Source organism: Aethalodelphis obliquidens, unplaced genomic scaffold (assembly GCF_003676395.1).
Source record: "Aethalodelphis obliquidens isolate GAN/ISIS:26980383/991018 unplaced genomic scaffold, ASM367639v1 scaffold43, whole genome shotgun sequence".
NCBI classification, from domain to species: Eukaryota; Metazoa; Chordata; class Mammalia; order Artiodactyla; family Delphinidae; genus Aethalodelphis; species Aethalodelphis obliquidens.
Window position 1 is genome coordinate 4,334,704 of NW_020837987.1, and position 15,567 is coordinate 4,350,270.

The window sequence follows — 15,567 nt, forward strand, 5'->3', positions numbered from 1 at the left end:
GCCCTGAGCTAGGATGGCAAGGGGAGATACACAGTACGAGCTGGTAAAGAAACCTGTTGCACATGGTTTGACCTACTACTTCCCAAACTGTCTTGAAGATGGAACCCTTTTATCCTGTATCCTATTCCTGTAGCATGGGTGTTTTCCGTTGGAAAATATGGCTGTTTGCTCTGCCCATTTCAGCTAAATTTTCATTCATGAAAGCCATCTTCTTTGTTGGTTTTGCCCCTGCCAGTTGGTCTGGGTGTGAAATTATACTATATCTACTTGACTGCACAAGTCAATTAGTCCAGAAGCTTGGGGCACGTAGGCACTGCTTCTTCTGAATTTCTTAACAGAAGGGTTCAGAAAAGAATTTAGAAGACTACCCAACCCCCGACTCAAACATTCATCGTTCACTGATACAGGTTTCTGATGACGGTCCCTGCCCATGAGCAGACTCCTATCTCTGCACTCAGGTATTTTAGATGCCTGTAGGATCAGCAGAACTCTGCAAAAGTAACATTCCCACGAAGGTTAAACAGTGACTTGAAGTGCAAATTATACACTTATAAAATGCAGGCCATTATTCTAATCAGAATAATAACTAATAGTATATGTGCCAAGACAAAGGTGAAATTCAAGAGATACAATTTGCCTGTGGTGGGATCAGTTATCATACCTCACTGCCATGCACTTCCCTCATTACCAGGAGCAATAGATTTTGCACTAAAGATTCTCACCTAAATCCTACTGTTATACATTATCTGCAAAACATGACACGAACGTAAGCATCTTTGAAAACACAGGTACACATGTTAATAGTGGGAAAATAAACTCAACTGAAATCAGCAAAGTCGCTGCTCTTCAGGGAGTGATCAAAAGGTAACAGCAAATAAAGATGCAGAGGCATCTTCCACAGTCAAGATGCTTTACCATCCCACACTGTGGCTGGGACTAATGCCTGATGATGCCAAGGGCTCCTGGGATAGCAGTTCAACGGATTCGGGCTCCAGGCTCAGATCTGCTGCTGAGCCTGAGGACACATTTTAAAGCCCATCCTGACTGCACACAAAACACATCTCACGCTTCCAGACTGCCATTGTATTTGGGAATTAAATCAATTGCTTCAAACTGTAATCCTTGGATATACCATAACAGAAATATCTTGAAATATGCTGTGGTCACATTACTGGGGCCTGCTAGAATGTATACATTAAAACCCAATGATGACAACTGGGAAAGCCCACTGAGTTCGGCCCCAACCTGTGAGATTACACTCTTGTTCTGTAAATAAATGGACAGAACCAAGGAGATGTTTTTTGTTGTTTTTTGATGCATTTCAAAGGCCAAACAGAAGGAGATGCTTAGTCATGAGACATAGAAGAAATCATGCACATTCACACAGGCCGGGCTCACCTCCCCACTTGCGGAAAGAGCTCAAGTGAGTTCACCTCGTGGCCTTTCAAGGGCTGGAAGCTACTGATGTTATTCGGTTCTCTGCCTTTGCCTCAGCTGAGCCAGCTTGTCTCTGCATCTGTGGCAAAGAAAGAAAGTTGTCCTCCACATTCTAAGAACACATGTGTACTTGTGACCCATGGGGGAACACAGCCTCAGCACACACTTTCCTGAGACTTTTGCAGCAGGACAAAACTGTGGGGGTTTTTTTTGCTGTTGTTGTTCTTTTAATAAATTTATTTATTTACTTATTTTGGCTGAGTTGGGTCTTTGTTGCTACGTGCAGGCTTTCTCTAGTTGCAGCGAGCGGGGGCTACTCTTCGTTGCGGTGCGCAGGCTTCTTATTGCGGTGCCTTCTCTTGTTGCGGAGCACGGGCTCTAGGCATGCGGGCTTCAATAGTTGTGGCACGCGGGCTGTAGAGCGCAGGCTCAGTAGTTGCCGCGCACGGGCTTAGTTGCTCCGTGGCACGTGGGATCTTCCCGGACCAGGGCTCGAACCCGTGTTCCCTGCATTGGCAGGTGGATTCTTAACCACTGCGCCACCAGGGAGGCCCTAAAACAGTGGTTTAACTGAGACTTCTCATGTGATTTTAGATCGTAACTCTTAATGATGGCTTTCACTTCTGGAAACATTGGTGCTTTTATAAGAATTCTGTTAGCAGTTGCATCACAGAGAGATGCTAGCAGGCCAACCATGGGATCAAGCTTCGTTTGCTGGCACATCTCAACTTATCCCCTCCCCTGTTTCCTCCTCTACTCCTGGAACCTCAGGTGTCCAGGAGCCAAAGAGGACTCTCATGGGTTGGTTGAGAGTCAAGCTTTCCCTAGGGACTGGCACGACGAGGAGCTGCAGTGTCTATAAGGATACATTCAGGTGCTCGGGCGGGGACGGGGGTAACCACTGTCTGCGTCCTAAGCAGGTGCCAGCCCCGCTGCCTGGATCGCTCAGGGGGGCCGACACAGAGCCAGCTCAGGGTGGCTGGATGCAGGTGGAGAAGGGGAGGTGTGGGCGATGATGGGGTGTTGTGGGGCATAGCGTGGGCAGCAGCTTATACACAGGTGCTGAGAAGGATGAGTCCCAGGGAAGCTGGCCTGGCTGCAGAGGGGACAGAGGGTGTCGTGCGAACCAGTGGGCTCCAAGGCTGGGCTTAGGGATGCTCAGAGAAACCCGAGACGGCGCTAGTAGCAGACAGCCCGAAGACCGCCGCCCAGAAGGAAACATGTTGCTATTACACAGAATAGACTCTGGAAGGGCAAGGCCGACAACGCATGTCAATGGCACGGCCGCACCCTGACCGCAGATAGAGGTAGCAAATCATTCCCAACAGCGGCAGTTCAAGAAACTGAGGTGGGGCTGGTGGCCAAATAGGAGGCTGTCTCACCCTCCCCGTGGCCCCTACATTGCCATCAAGGGAGGTGGGTGGGAAGCGGTCTTCCTGACTAACCCCCCTCCCCGCAAATGCGGGAGGATCACGTTCCAGGCCTCGGTGGCTGGGCTTCAGCCCTCTCCCTCAAGCAGTGCCGCCAGGGGCCTCAGCAGGCTCAGACACACCGCAGCTGGCTCCAGCGTGAATCAGAAACTCCAGCCCTGACCCTGAGGATGGCTGGGGCGTTACGTGGGAGCTCAAGGCAAGGTCTGGACCCAGTTTCTTACACTGAAGCTTTCTCAGGCTTCACCATCTAAAGCTTAGCACGGAGCTCAAACTCAGTGATTTAAAAACAAAAAAAAAAGAAGAAGAAGAAAGGAAGAAACTTCTGAAACGTCTTTCTGGCAAATAACAATTTTTATCTGCAGGTTTACAACTTCCAGGGATGTTCCGAATTCAGCCCACAAGGGTGCTGAGTGCAGCTCCAACCACAGACATCCTCAGAACTCAGGACCTGGACAAAGGAAAGGGGGTGTGGGGGACCCCCGGAAGTGTCCTTGGGGCGGAGACAAAGTCCACAAGCCCTTTCTCCACTGGCAGCTCATGGCCGGTTTTCATCTGGAATATCTTTGGCCCACATCCAGATTAAATGCCAGTTAGAAAGCTCTGGCCACTCGCTCTTTCTGGGCAGACGGCAACAGAGGTGAGCTCTAATCATTTACAAAGGTCACGATCGGGAGCCAGCCCAGGAGCGGTCATTTAAAATTCGATTGATCCCTATTTGTAGTCAAGGAAAGAAAATGGGCACTTGGACTGTATTGTAATTATGGGGCTTCCAGGCAACCGTAAATAGATGTGCAATCTTGATACTGGCAAATACCTGGGAGAAGAAATTATGACTCTGGTAGAGCACGTTGCTAGGAAAGGTTGAAGATAAAATTGCGCGTAAAAAAAAATCAATCATCTTTTAGCTAATTTGCCCTGCTCACCACCCATCAGGGTTATCACAATTGTCAGATGTCTGCTGAATATATTAAGATGAGGGTCTACTTGCTAAAAATGATCACCTAGAAAGCAAAGGCCTCAAACGGCAGTGGGGACCCTGGAGAGCTGACACTGGGGTCTGGGTGGGTCCGGGGGCCTTGAGTACAAAGGAGGGGCCTCTTTCTGAGAGACAGGGAAGTAGGGGAACCAGCATCAGCTCTCATGTCTGAGATGCCCCCCGCCATGGGCACAGCAAACACCAGCCCCATGCCAACCCTGCTGATGACTGGGGAGAAAGACATCTGGAAGGAGGAAGGTCTGCTTGTCCTGTGAGTGGCAGTAGGAGAGTGAGTAGCTGGCACATTCTGTGCTGCTTGGTTACAGAGGACTGGGCCTGGCACTTTGACATCCATAACCTTAACCCTCACTATGACCCACCAGAGATAAGTATTATTAGCCCCCTTTACTGATGGGAAAATGCAAGCAGGGCGAGGTTCAGAAATGTGACCGAGGTCACATGGAGGCAAGTGGCTGAACGGTGTCCAGAGTCAGCTTGAGGTAGAGACCAGGGTATCTGGGTGCCTCACCCCTCTCTGGCCGAGGTTGCACTAGCACCTCTGAAAGAGCTGAGGGGCAGGGACTGGCTGCACCCACTCTACAAGTCTGCCTCTGCCTCTGTTCCACACCCCTGGAGAATCTCTCTCTCGCTTTGCCTCTCTAGGAGCCTACAAGGCACCGAGCATAAAATGATACTGGTGGGAATTCCCTGGCAGTTCAGTGGTTAGCATGGCATGCTTTCACTGCCAAGGGCCCAGGTTCAACCCCTGGTTGGGGAGTGCGGCCAAAAAAAACCCCCCCAAAACCCACATGATATTGGCTGGACGGGAAACATTCCCCACGGGGGCTGGAGGGCCTTCTGTCTTTCTTCTGAGCTGAGTCTACCTTATGAGAAGCAAGGCTGCTACGGTCTGGAGAGTTTGTTTCTGCTTGGGGATGGTCTCTAACATCTGCCCCCTCTCGTCAATCCCACCTTCTAAGGTCAGTATGCACAGTGCCTTGGCATCCCAGGAGCTCCGTGACGGCTGCCAGTGGGAAGGGCAGTGCCTCGCTCAGGAGTGAGGTATTTTAAACCAAGATACCCCCTTCTCCATGTGGAATCAACAGTTCTAGGACACAGGTGGTAGGCTGGGTGCTGAGGAAAGGGCACGCCTGTCAGCCAGGTGAAGGTATCAAATGGAGAGCCTTTCTGAAGTTGACCAGCCACTGCGGGGTAAACCTCTATAAGGGCTCAATATCATACCCAAGTAAGGCTACTTCTAAAAATCTATTCCAGGGAAAATTTCAGGGAGTAGATAGAGACTTATGCACACTGATCACAGTGTTGTACATAATGTGAAAAATTGCGAAGAGCTTAAATAGCCAACATTTGGGATTGATCAAGTGAATTATGGCATCTGCATATGGCATTAGAGTGTTTTATATAGAGTTTCTCGTGATATGGGGAAATTTTATGACATAAAGCTACACAACCACAACAACAAAAACCCAAGTATCAAATCATAGAAAACCTTATAATGAAAAATTCATAGATAACTATGAGGATTATGGGTGATGGGGTTCTGCTTTCATATACTTCAGTTCTTTTCAAAATTGTCTACATTTAGTTATCCTCCACGGGTGGCTGGCGTCCAGGCCTGGGCTAGGGTCCAGCCAGGCCACAGCGACCCCGGGAAGTCCAATTTGGGTTCATCGGAAGGTGCTTTTCTTCCTCTAATTTTTTTTTTTTTTTTTTTTGCGGTACGCGGCCATCTCACTACCGTGGCCTCTCCCGTTGCGGAGCACAGGCTCCGGACGCGCAGGCTCAGCGGCCATGGCTCACGGGCCCAGCCGCTCCACGGCATGTGGGATCCTCCCGGACCGGGGCACGAACCCATGTCCCCTGCATCGGCAGGCGGACTCTCAACCACTGCGCCACCAGGGGAGCCCTCTTGCTCATTTTTAATGTGGTAAAATGCACATAGCATAAAATGTGTCATCTTAACCATTTCTAAGTGTACAATTCAGTGGCATTAGGTACATTCACATTGCTGTGCAGCCATTACTGCTATCCATTTCTAGAACTATTTTATCATCCCAAACAGAAACTGTGTCCATTGAACAATAACTTTCTATTCCTCCCTCCTCCCAGCCCCTGGGAACCTCTATTCTACTTTCTGTCTCTATGGATTTGCCTGTTCTAGGCACCTCATACAATATTTGTCCCTTAGTTTCTGGCTTCTTTCACTTAGCATGACATGTCTTCAGGGTTTATCTAAACTGGCACACCCACCCTGCCCTTACTTCCATTTAGTCCCCATTGAACTCAGGACGGGAGGGGTTGTTCCCATTCCACAGCTGAAAGAACTGAGGCTCACAAGGGTAGAGTGGGGACTTTTCCTCGGTTTGACTGAGTCCGTCACTTGCTGCTGGCACCAGGACACCTGCCATCAGTGGTCCAGAGTCAGACAAGGAGCGGTGATCTGGCCTCTTTGCCGCGAATACCTATGCTGAACTTACGTGATTGCGTATCTCCCTCACCAAAACCAGAGAACAAAAGGGACATTCTCCCCAAATACTTTCTGGAGGTCACTAGGGTCTGGCACAAGAATCCCCCGCTTTGTGGGCAGCGGGTCTCTAGCCGGACCCTTCCCAAAGCACAGCTCTGCACCTGGCTCTCCAACCTTCCTCCCCACCCGTGGGCGTAAGGTGAGCAGACACCCTCCCCCCCCATCTGCCGCCCTTCCCCTGCAGCATCTCCAGACTGAGGAAAGAGCCTGGCTGCAGTCCCGCTGGGAACCATCTCACATTCTCCCTCCACATCTGTCCTCAAGAGGGATGTGGTGAGGGCTGTGGCAGCAGGGTCTAGCTGTCCCAGGAACAGGTCTTCTCTCAGTGCTGGCCTTTTGCTCCTGCCCTGAGCTTTCGCACTCTGAAAGCTACATTCCAGTCACCGGCAGATTGTGAAAAGTCTACCTCTATTAACGGTACGTTTTCCAGTATGGAGGTTTCTCAAAAAACTAAAAATAGAACTACCAAATGATCCAGCAATTCCACTCCTGGGTATATATGTGAAAAAAACCAAAAACCCCTTATTTGAAAGATACATGCATCCCTATGTTCATAGCAGCATTATTTACAATAGTCAAGATATGGAAGCAGCCTAAGTGTCCATCAACAGATGAACGAATAAAGAAGATGTGATACACACACACACACACACACACACACAATGGAATACTACTCAGCCATAAAAAGAATGAAAGTTTGCCATTTGCAGCAATATGGATACACTTGGAGCGCATTATGCTAAGTGAAATAATTCAGACAGAGAAAGACAAATACTGTATGATACCACTTATATGCAGGATCTAAAAAATACAACAAACTAGTGAATATAACAGAAAGTAAACAAACTCACAGATATAGAGAACAAACTAGTGGTTACCAGTGGGGAGAGGGAAGCGGGGAGGGGCAATATAAGGGTAGGGGAGTAAGAGGTACAAACTATTAGGTACAAAACAAGCTACGAGGATATATTGTACAACATGGGGAATATAGCCAATATTTTATAATAACTATAAATGGAGTACAACCTTTAAAAATTGTGAATCACTATATTGTACACCTGTAACTTATATCATATTGTACAACTATACTTCAATTTAAAAACAAAAGTTCGCTTTCCACAACCCAATCACAACAGCTCATTAATTGATGGAGTCCTCGTAAACAAGTCTAATACCTGCCAACAACACACACCTCATAGAATACATTAACCGATGCCAGGCAATTATCAAGTTTCTTCTGTATTTAATACAACACATTGCATCATTACTGTGGCACAATCACCTTAGAAGATGGTAATTTTTGTCCTTCTGTGTATCATTTTGATCCTAGGACATCCAGACAGGCCTTTCCCTGCAATGCCCGTCTTTGCCAAATCTCTCCCACCGTCCCCAGCTTGGACCACCATGGGGCCTCTTCACTAGCTTCCCCGCCTTTGCTGTTGCCCTCTTTGAGTCCATTTTCCCCACGAATGCCAGAGTGACCTTTTAAATATGTAAATCAGATAATGTCATTCCCTGCTTCAGAAGTTCCAATGGTTGCACATGGCAACTAGCCTCACCTCAAGCCCCCTATGGCCTACTGATGGTGCCCTGAGTGGTGTCACCCAGCAGCCTCCTGGCCTTGTCCCCTCCAGGCACACGGCTTCCCCCTCTCCCTCGAACACCCACCCCAGGGCCTTTGCACTGGCACATCCTCCCCCAGTTCTCTGCGCAGCTGGGTCCTTCCCATCCCCTGCAGTCACAGCAGTTGTCACCTCCTCAGAGAGGCCTTCCCTAACTAGTCCAGCTGAAGTAGCCCTGTCACTCGCTGTCACATCACCCTGATTTATTTCTTCGTGCTTCTTAATCAGTATCTGAAATTATTTTATTTGCGTTACATGTTTACAGCATCTGAAATTATTGTGCTTTTTATTACATGTTTACTCTCTGAGGACAGAAGCTCAGTGTGTGTTGATAATGGTCACATCATGGATTAGGCACTCAGTAATGCTTGTTGACTGACTGACAGAATAATTTTTTTTTTTAAGTTCTCCTTTTACTCCAACTCTCCCTCAGCCCCTGTCTTATGGTTCTCCTTGAAGGGACTGTCCTCGGCTATAGGCTCCACTTCACCAACCCCCCACTCACGCCCGCACCACTGCCGTTAGATTTCATCCCTCTGCTCCTCTGCAGCTGGTCTCACCAAGATCACCTCACCCACTCCAGGGCCCCTCAGTTCTGCCCCAGCTCAACCTGCCTGCGTGCCCCGGCGTGCGCAAACCCAACCCACTGCTGACTACACTCTGTGTACCGCCCCCACTCCTCTTACGTGATCCCCTACTCCCCCACTTGCCCGAGCAGGAAACTCAGGAGCCTGGGGCAGACACTTTCTGTGTCCTAGCCACATCACTGGGCACACCTGATTTCGGCACAGCAATTGTGAATGGCCCCAGGCACACGGCCTAGGTCCTACATCGAAGGCACCCCTCAGCATCCATCAGATTTTTCAGTGGCCACAGGAGGCCACTCAACAGGAGATAGTGTGTCAACTTGACCAGGCCATGGAGTGCCCAGATATTTGGTCAAACATTATCCTGGGTGTGTCTGTGAGGGTGTTTCTGGATGAAGTTAACACTTGGACTGCTAGACTGAGTAAAGCAGGTGGCCCTCTGCAGTGTGGGCAGCCCTCATCCAGTCTGTTGAAGGTCTGAATGGAACAAAAAGGCGGACCTTCCTGAGAGTGAGAGAGAATTCCTCCTGCCTGTTTGAGTTGGGAACATCAGGTTTTTCCTGCCTTTTCTTAAATGGAAACATCAGCTCTTCCTGGGTCTTGAGGCTGCTGGTCTTCAGTGGTCTTCTACCCCCGTGGCCGTCCTGGGCTGCAGCTGGCTGACTGCAGATCTTGGGGCTTGTCAGCCTCCGTAATCACGTGAGCCAGTTCATCATAAAATACGTCTCTCTCTCTCTCCCTATTTATTTATTTTTGTTACATTTAACAAATATATAGAGACATTATATATATATGTACATATGAGAGAGTTACTGTGATGCATGTTTAATATATTTAGATGAAACATAATGAATATACAGCTCATTTGTTCTGTTTCTCTGGAAAACCCTAATACAGGCAACCGTCAACCACCGGGAGATGGGCGCTAGTTGATAGGTGCCCCAGAGGGACGATTCAGAGGAGTATTCTACATGGTTCCTCTGCCCACTGCAGTCACCAGCTCACTCACGCACCTTCACGGGAGTCTCCTCCTTCCCTGTGCCCTCCCTCTGCTTCCTGGGCCTGCTCCTGTGCCTCTAGCTGAGTCTCAGGCTTGATTTCAGCAGGACTCAGCCGGGGGACCTCCTAGATGCCTCCCATCCCCACAGCAAACACATCCACTCAGTCTCCAGACTGGTAGGCTCTACCCCTAAGGCCCTCTGACACCGTCTGTATTAGTTTCCTGTGACCACCGTAACAAGTCACCACAAATCTTGGGCACGGGGTCTGGGGATGGGGGGGGAGGAGGTTAAAAAGAACAGAAATATATTCTCTCACGGTTCTGGAGTGGAAGTTAAAAATCAGTATCCCTGGGCTGAAGCCAAGGTGTCAGCAGGGGCACACTCCTTCCCAAGGCTCCAGGAAAGAATCTGGTCCGTGCCTCTTCTTGTGGCTGCTGGCATTCCTTAGCTTGCGGCCACATCCCTCCTGCCCTTGCTTCTACGGTCCCATTGCCTCCTTTTCTACCTGTGTCAAATCTCTCCCTGCCTCCTTCTTATAAGTAGACATATAACTGGCATTTGCGGCCCACCTGGATAATCCAGGATAACCTCCCATCTCAAAATCCTTAATTTAATCAGGCCTGCAAAGTCTCTCTTTCTCTCTCTCCTATATAAGGTAATGTTCACAGGTTCCAGGGATTAGAATCTGATATCTTTGGGGGGGGGCATTTTTCACCCTCCACAAGTCTCCCCATCATTCTTCCCATGAACTATTATGAACAGCCTCCTGTCCAGCCCCACCAAATCCATTCTCCAGGCTATAATCAGAGACACTTTTCTAAAGGCAAACCTGCTCAGGTAGCTCCGCACTCACAGCCCTGGAAGGCTTTCTGTTGCCTGCAGGACAGGGTGCCCATTGCGGAGCCAAGGCCCCACCCACCTCTGCACTGCCCCTTGCAGCTCCAGGCTCAGACACCTTGGGGACCAGGACTGCTGTCAGGAGGGAATGCGGATGCCAGGATTTTTAGAAAACCCAAAAATCCAGGTTTGGCTCGGTTTGGTTTTGAATGTGAAACCGCTCAGTGTTTAAATGTTGGCAGCTAATTTAAAAAGAAAATGTAACACATCGCAGGCCACCCAAAGCAGTCTTCAAGCTGTCCCCTTTCAACCTCTGCCCAGCAGCTGCAGGACGTGCTCCTTTCTGGCCTCAGGCATCTCCTGATCTCCCCGCTTTGCTGGAAGCACTCCCCTGACCACCCCAGTACACTCCTTGTCTGACTATCCCCTGCTCTCCTTCTGGTGGACTAACTCCTGTCATAGCTCACAATCCTCCTCCAGGGGTGGTGCCCGCCCATGGGACTCTGTCTCCCACCAGACTACGAGCACCTCAAAGATAAGAGCAAATCCTCCCCTTTCTTTTCTTTTCTTTTTTTTTAATACCATTTTAGTTTCTTATTAATTTATTTTTGGCTGCATTGGGTCTTCATTGCTGTGTGCGGGCTTTCTCTAGTTGCAGCGAGCAGGGGCTACTCTTCCGCTGCGGTGCGCAGGCTTCTCGTTGCGGTGGCTTCTTCTGTTGCAGAGCACGGGCTCTAGGCGCGCAGGCTTCAGTAGTTGTGGCACGTGGCTCAGTAGTTGTGGCGCATGGGCTCAGCTGCTTTGTGGCATGTGGGATCTTCCCGGACCGGGGCTCAAACCCGTGTCCCCTGCATTGGCAGGTGGATTCTTAACCACTGCACTACCAGGGAAGCCCAGTCTTTTAAAAAATATATTTATTTACTTATTTATTATTTATTTTTGGGTGCATAGGGTCTTCGTTGCTGTGCACAGGCTTTCTCTAGTTGCGTTGAGCAGGGCCTACTCTTCATTGTGGTGCGTGGGCTTCTCACTGCGGTGGATTCTCTTGTTGCGGAGCACGGGCTCTAGGCACGTGGGCTTCCGTAGTTGTGGCACCCGGGCTCAGCAGCTGTGGCTCGCGGGCTCTAGCGCGCAGGCTCGGTAGTTGTGGTGCACGGGCTTTGTCGCTCCGCGGCATGTGGGATCTTCCCAGACCAGGGCTCAAACCCGTGTCCCCTGCATTGGCAGGCGGATTCTTAACCACTGCGCCACCAGGGAAGCCCAATCCTCCCCTTTTTGTTAGACAACCTCACAAATAGGGAGTGCTCAGCAGACAGGTGTAGAATTATGAATATGTCCTCACGTTTAAGAAAGCATCAAACATTTTATTTTCAGAGCAGAGCCACAGATTCACCAAATTTGGAAATATAAATATGGGTTAAAGTTGTTTCAAAATGAGTCTTTCAGTTCAGAATTCAAGATTGTTTGGTCTATCGCAGCAAAGGGCAGACAGGAAAAAACAGATGCTGCCTGCATTTCATGGGCAGATTCACTAGTCACTGATTTGTACAAGTTTGCTGCAAGCACTTAGCAGCCTTCTGTAGCTGGGACACCTGCATCCATCTGCACACATGCGCATGCCCCTATATCCCAGCTCATCAATACTGCTGTGGTAAGGTTAATCATTCTTATGAGTGTGAAAGACACTCACTTACCTGCTTTGCGTACACCAACTTGACCTCACCTGCCATTGTATCATCCCAAACCCTCTACTAGGAAGGAGGTGGGTGTCACCACTTCAGATAAATCATGCTAGGAGTTTACACTCATATTATTACTGCAAAAGAACACCACAGAATTTAGAATTCTTCCTCCACCCCAAAAAGTCCATTAAAAGAGTTAATTTTACAATAGCCAATACAAAGTAAGGAGGCTGAATTTTGGAAGTCGAAGTGTAAAATCAACTAGAGCATTGTAAAGGTGGATACTGGGAGGACAGGGGGTATATATTTGGCCTAAACGAGCTGGATCAGTCACTCCGAAACAGTTCAGCACCTTTGCACTTTCCAAATTATCTACCATCAACACACATTACCTTTAGAATCAAGCAAAGGATGAAATGTTTAAATGTGTGGAGAAACTACTAATCAATTAGCAGAGGCTTCCCAAGAATCCATGGTGCTGCTGGACTTGGTACCACTGGGGCAACAGGAGGTGGGCAAGACTTTGCCCCCCGGGACATGTCACAGACTTCGGAAGCTAGCACACCAACATGTGGCGCTCAGCCCGGAGGAGGAGGGAGGGCGGCAGGGTGGTTGGTGGGCAAGCAGCAGGGTGAGGCCCATGGTGTGAGGGGGGTCCAAGAGGTGTCATGTCCCAGGAGAAACCTTATGGGGCTTTCAGATGCTATTTTAATACTACTTTCATTTCACTGTGTGTGTATGTGTGTGTGCGTGTGTTTCTACCTCTTCATTGTCTTGTAACTCATGTTACTGAAGCCAACGACTTGCTAAAGGAACAAAGTCTGCTGTTGTACAACTGGGTGCGGGAGGGGCTGGCAAAAGCTTCCTTTATAAGTTTAAATCTGATCCTGTTTCCCTCCGATCCTCTTCCCCCTGGGACCCTACTGCAAACCCTCCAGGCTCATTCCCTGAGTTGGAACCTGAATGAATTCTTGCAGCTCCTGAACCCACAGTGCACGTTCACAGCTCCCTGCTCTGCACGTACTGTCCCTTGTTTAGAAAATCCTTCCTCACCATTTCAGTCTAATAAATCCTATTCATCCTGTAAAACTCAGTGCCAGTGTTACCTCTCCCATGACACCTCCCTCTCCTGGCTGCTGCTTTGATACTTAACAGTGCGTCCTCTACATCTCTGTAAACACGCATCACTTCTGCCATCTCTTGTGAGCTTCTTAAAGGCATGAGATGGTGTCTTTTTCATCTTTGTATCCCTGGCTATTTGCTCTAACCCCGGCAAAGGGCAGGTGCTCAAATCCCACTTGAGGAATGGATCTAGGTGTCTGGGAAGCGCTGTGTGAGGGCCCATGCTGCAATCTGGATCCTTGGTAAAATTCTCAAGGTCAAACTGGTGGAGGTCCTTGCAGAAGTAGCTTCTTTTGCCCATGAGATTCCTGGCAGGTCAGTATCCACCCTCACCACGCCCTCTACTCCCTATGTTTGATGGATCCTGCACCCAGGGCTGGAGCTGTGCAGAGGGCAGATGTGCCGAAGAGGCCAAGTGCACTTCTGCATCCCCCTGTGGAGTGCTACAGACCCACACGGGCTATTCCTGAGCCCAAACCCAGGTCTGGGGTGGCCACATACTGACCCCTCTGCCCCCTAGTCCCCGCCCGAGCTGGAGGCTGTAGCAGAGCCAACAGCAATGCTGTGCACCCAAGGTAGAATCCAGGGTAGAATGTTGGCCTTGGGGACCTGATTGGTGCCTCCCTCCCCTGCAGCCCTCTGTCGTCTGACTCACTCATCCTCCAGCCTTCCCGCCACTCACACCCCTGCAACAGGCCAGGCATTTCCACACCTTTGCATGCACTGTGCTCCCTGCCTGCAAGCCTTCCTCCGCCTGGCCAGCTCTGCTCAGTCTGCAGCAGCCCTCACAGACGTCCCTCCTCTGTGACCTCAGTCCCAACTCCCCTCCCCTGTGCAGGCTCCCCAGTGCCCACCACTCGGTGGTAATGATTTGCTTCTTCTCCGATTCTTTCTTCCACCCTCACGTGGTGTCCTGAGGACAGGGGTGACCTCTGTGTCCCAGGGTTTCCCTCAGGACTGGGACAGTGTTTTGTATGCAGCAAGTGCTCAATGCGTGCTTGTGGGCCCAAAATCAGATATTGAGAATGGTGGGGAAAGCATCTAGAAAAGTTACTCCAGTCTACGCCTTCCCCAGGAAGAGCAGGTATAAAATTCTTTCCTTTTTCTAAAGAAATATTTGCAAATCTTTTGCCAGAATCTCTGCAAGTGAGATGCTATGGATGAGGAGAAAGGTGAACCTCTTTAAGATATTAATTAACAGGGACTTCCCTGGTGGTGCAGTGGTTAAGAATCCGCCTGCCAATGCAGGGGACAAAGGTTCGAGTCCTGGTCCGCGAAGATCCCACATGCCGCACAGCAACTAAGCCCGTACACCACAACTACTGAGCCTGAGCTCTAGAGCCCGCGAGACACAACTACTGAGCCCACGTGCCAGAGCTACTGAAGCCCGCGCACCTAGAGCCTGTGCTCTGCAGCAAGAGAAGCCACCACAATGAGAAGCCCGTGCACCACAGCGAAGAGTAGCCCCCGCTCGCGGCAACTAGAGAAAGCCCACGTGTAGCAATGAAGACCCAACACAGCCAATAAAGATATTAACCACACAGACTGATAATGTGGCTAATGAACAGGCTTCTCAGCAGAGACAACCAGACTTGGTGGGGCTGAGCCCCATCCCTCCTTTTTTTCATGGGAAAGCTACACCTTTACTACCCTCCTTTCAACCAATGAGAGTTCACTGCCTTTTTCTATTCTCCTTTAGCCATAATGCTTCAGTTTAACCAAGCAGTTGGAGAGAAGGCCACTGAAACTAATTTCCGAAGTGTTGTGCAGGTTGGAAAAGGAGGCAACATGGTGCTGAAAGGCACTACTGCTTCTGTGATGGCGTCCAAGCCAAACTATTAAATTGTTTATTTTTTAAAGACACACAATACATCTAAAATCTCAATTCCAAGAAGTGGGGGTCTCTATTACAAAAGAACGTCTCCATCAAAATGACCTGCTGCGCCCTGTTTCTTCCTGAGCAGACGGGGGCCCGGGGGCGGCCGGGGAGAAAAAGCTGGTCAAACCCCCTCCTCAGAGGCCTGGGTTTCAGAGGCTTCCCTTCCTCTGACCAAGAGAACAACATACCACCAGTCCAGACTCCGACAGCTCAAAAGAAGCAACTGTGTTTCTCACTCAACACCCTCCTTTACCAGATGAAGGACACCGATTCATGGAGAGGAGACATATATTTCAGGCCATTTTTCATACACCGACAAGAAGTGAATTAGGAAATCATGTAAGTACAATACACGAGTCATCCCTTCCTATTGATCACATGTAATTTACATCTTACAGAGAAGTGAATTCTTGCATTCTCACTCCACAAGGAAAATCTCAATG

At 49.4% G+C, this 15,567-nt stretch overlaps 1 long non-coding RNA gene across 6 annotated transcripts in view; it reads right to left on the minus strand.

The window, feature by feature from the left end:
• LOC113605789 (uncharacterized) overlaps window positions 1-15,567 on the minus strand; it is a 210,530-nt gene that overhangs the window by 38,602 nt on the left and 156,361 nt on the right. The window contains exon 5 of one of the 6 annotated variants that reach the window (XR_003427346.1): window positions 1,399-1,516. The exons of the other annotated variants lie outside the window; for them this stretch is intronic. This is a non-coding gene — a long non-coding RNA (uncharacterized LOC113605789). The remainder of the gene's footprint in view (window positions 1-1,398; window positions 1,517-15,567) is intronic. 6 annotated transcript variants of the gene reach the window in all.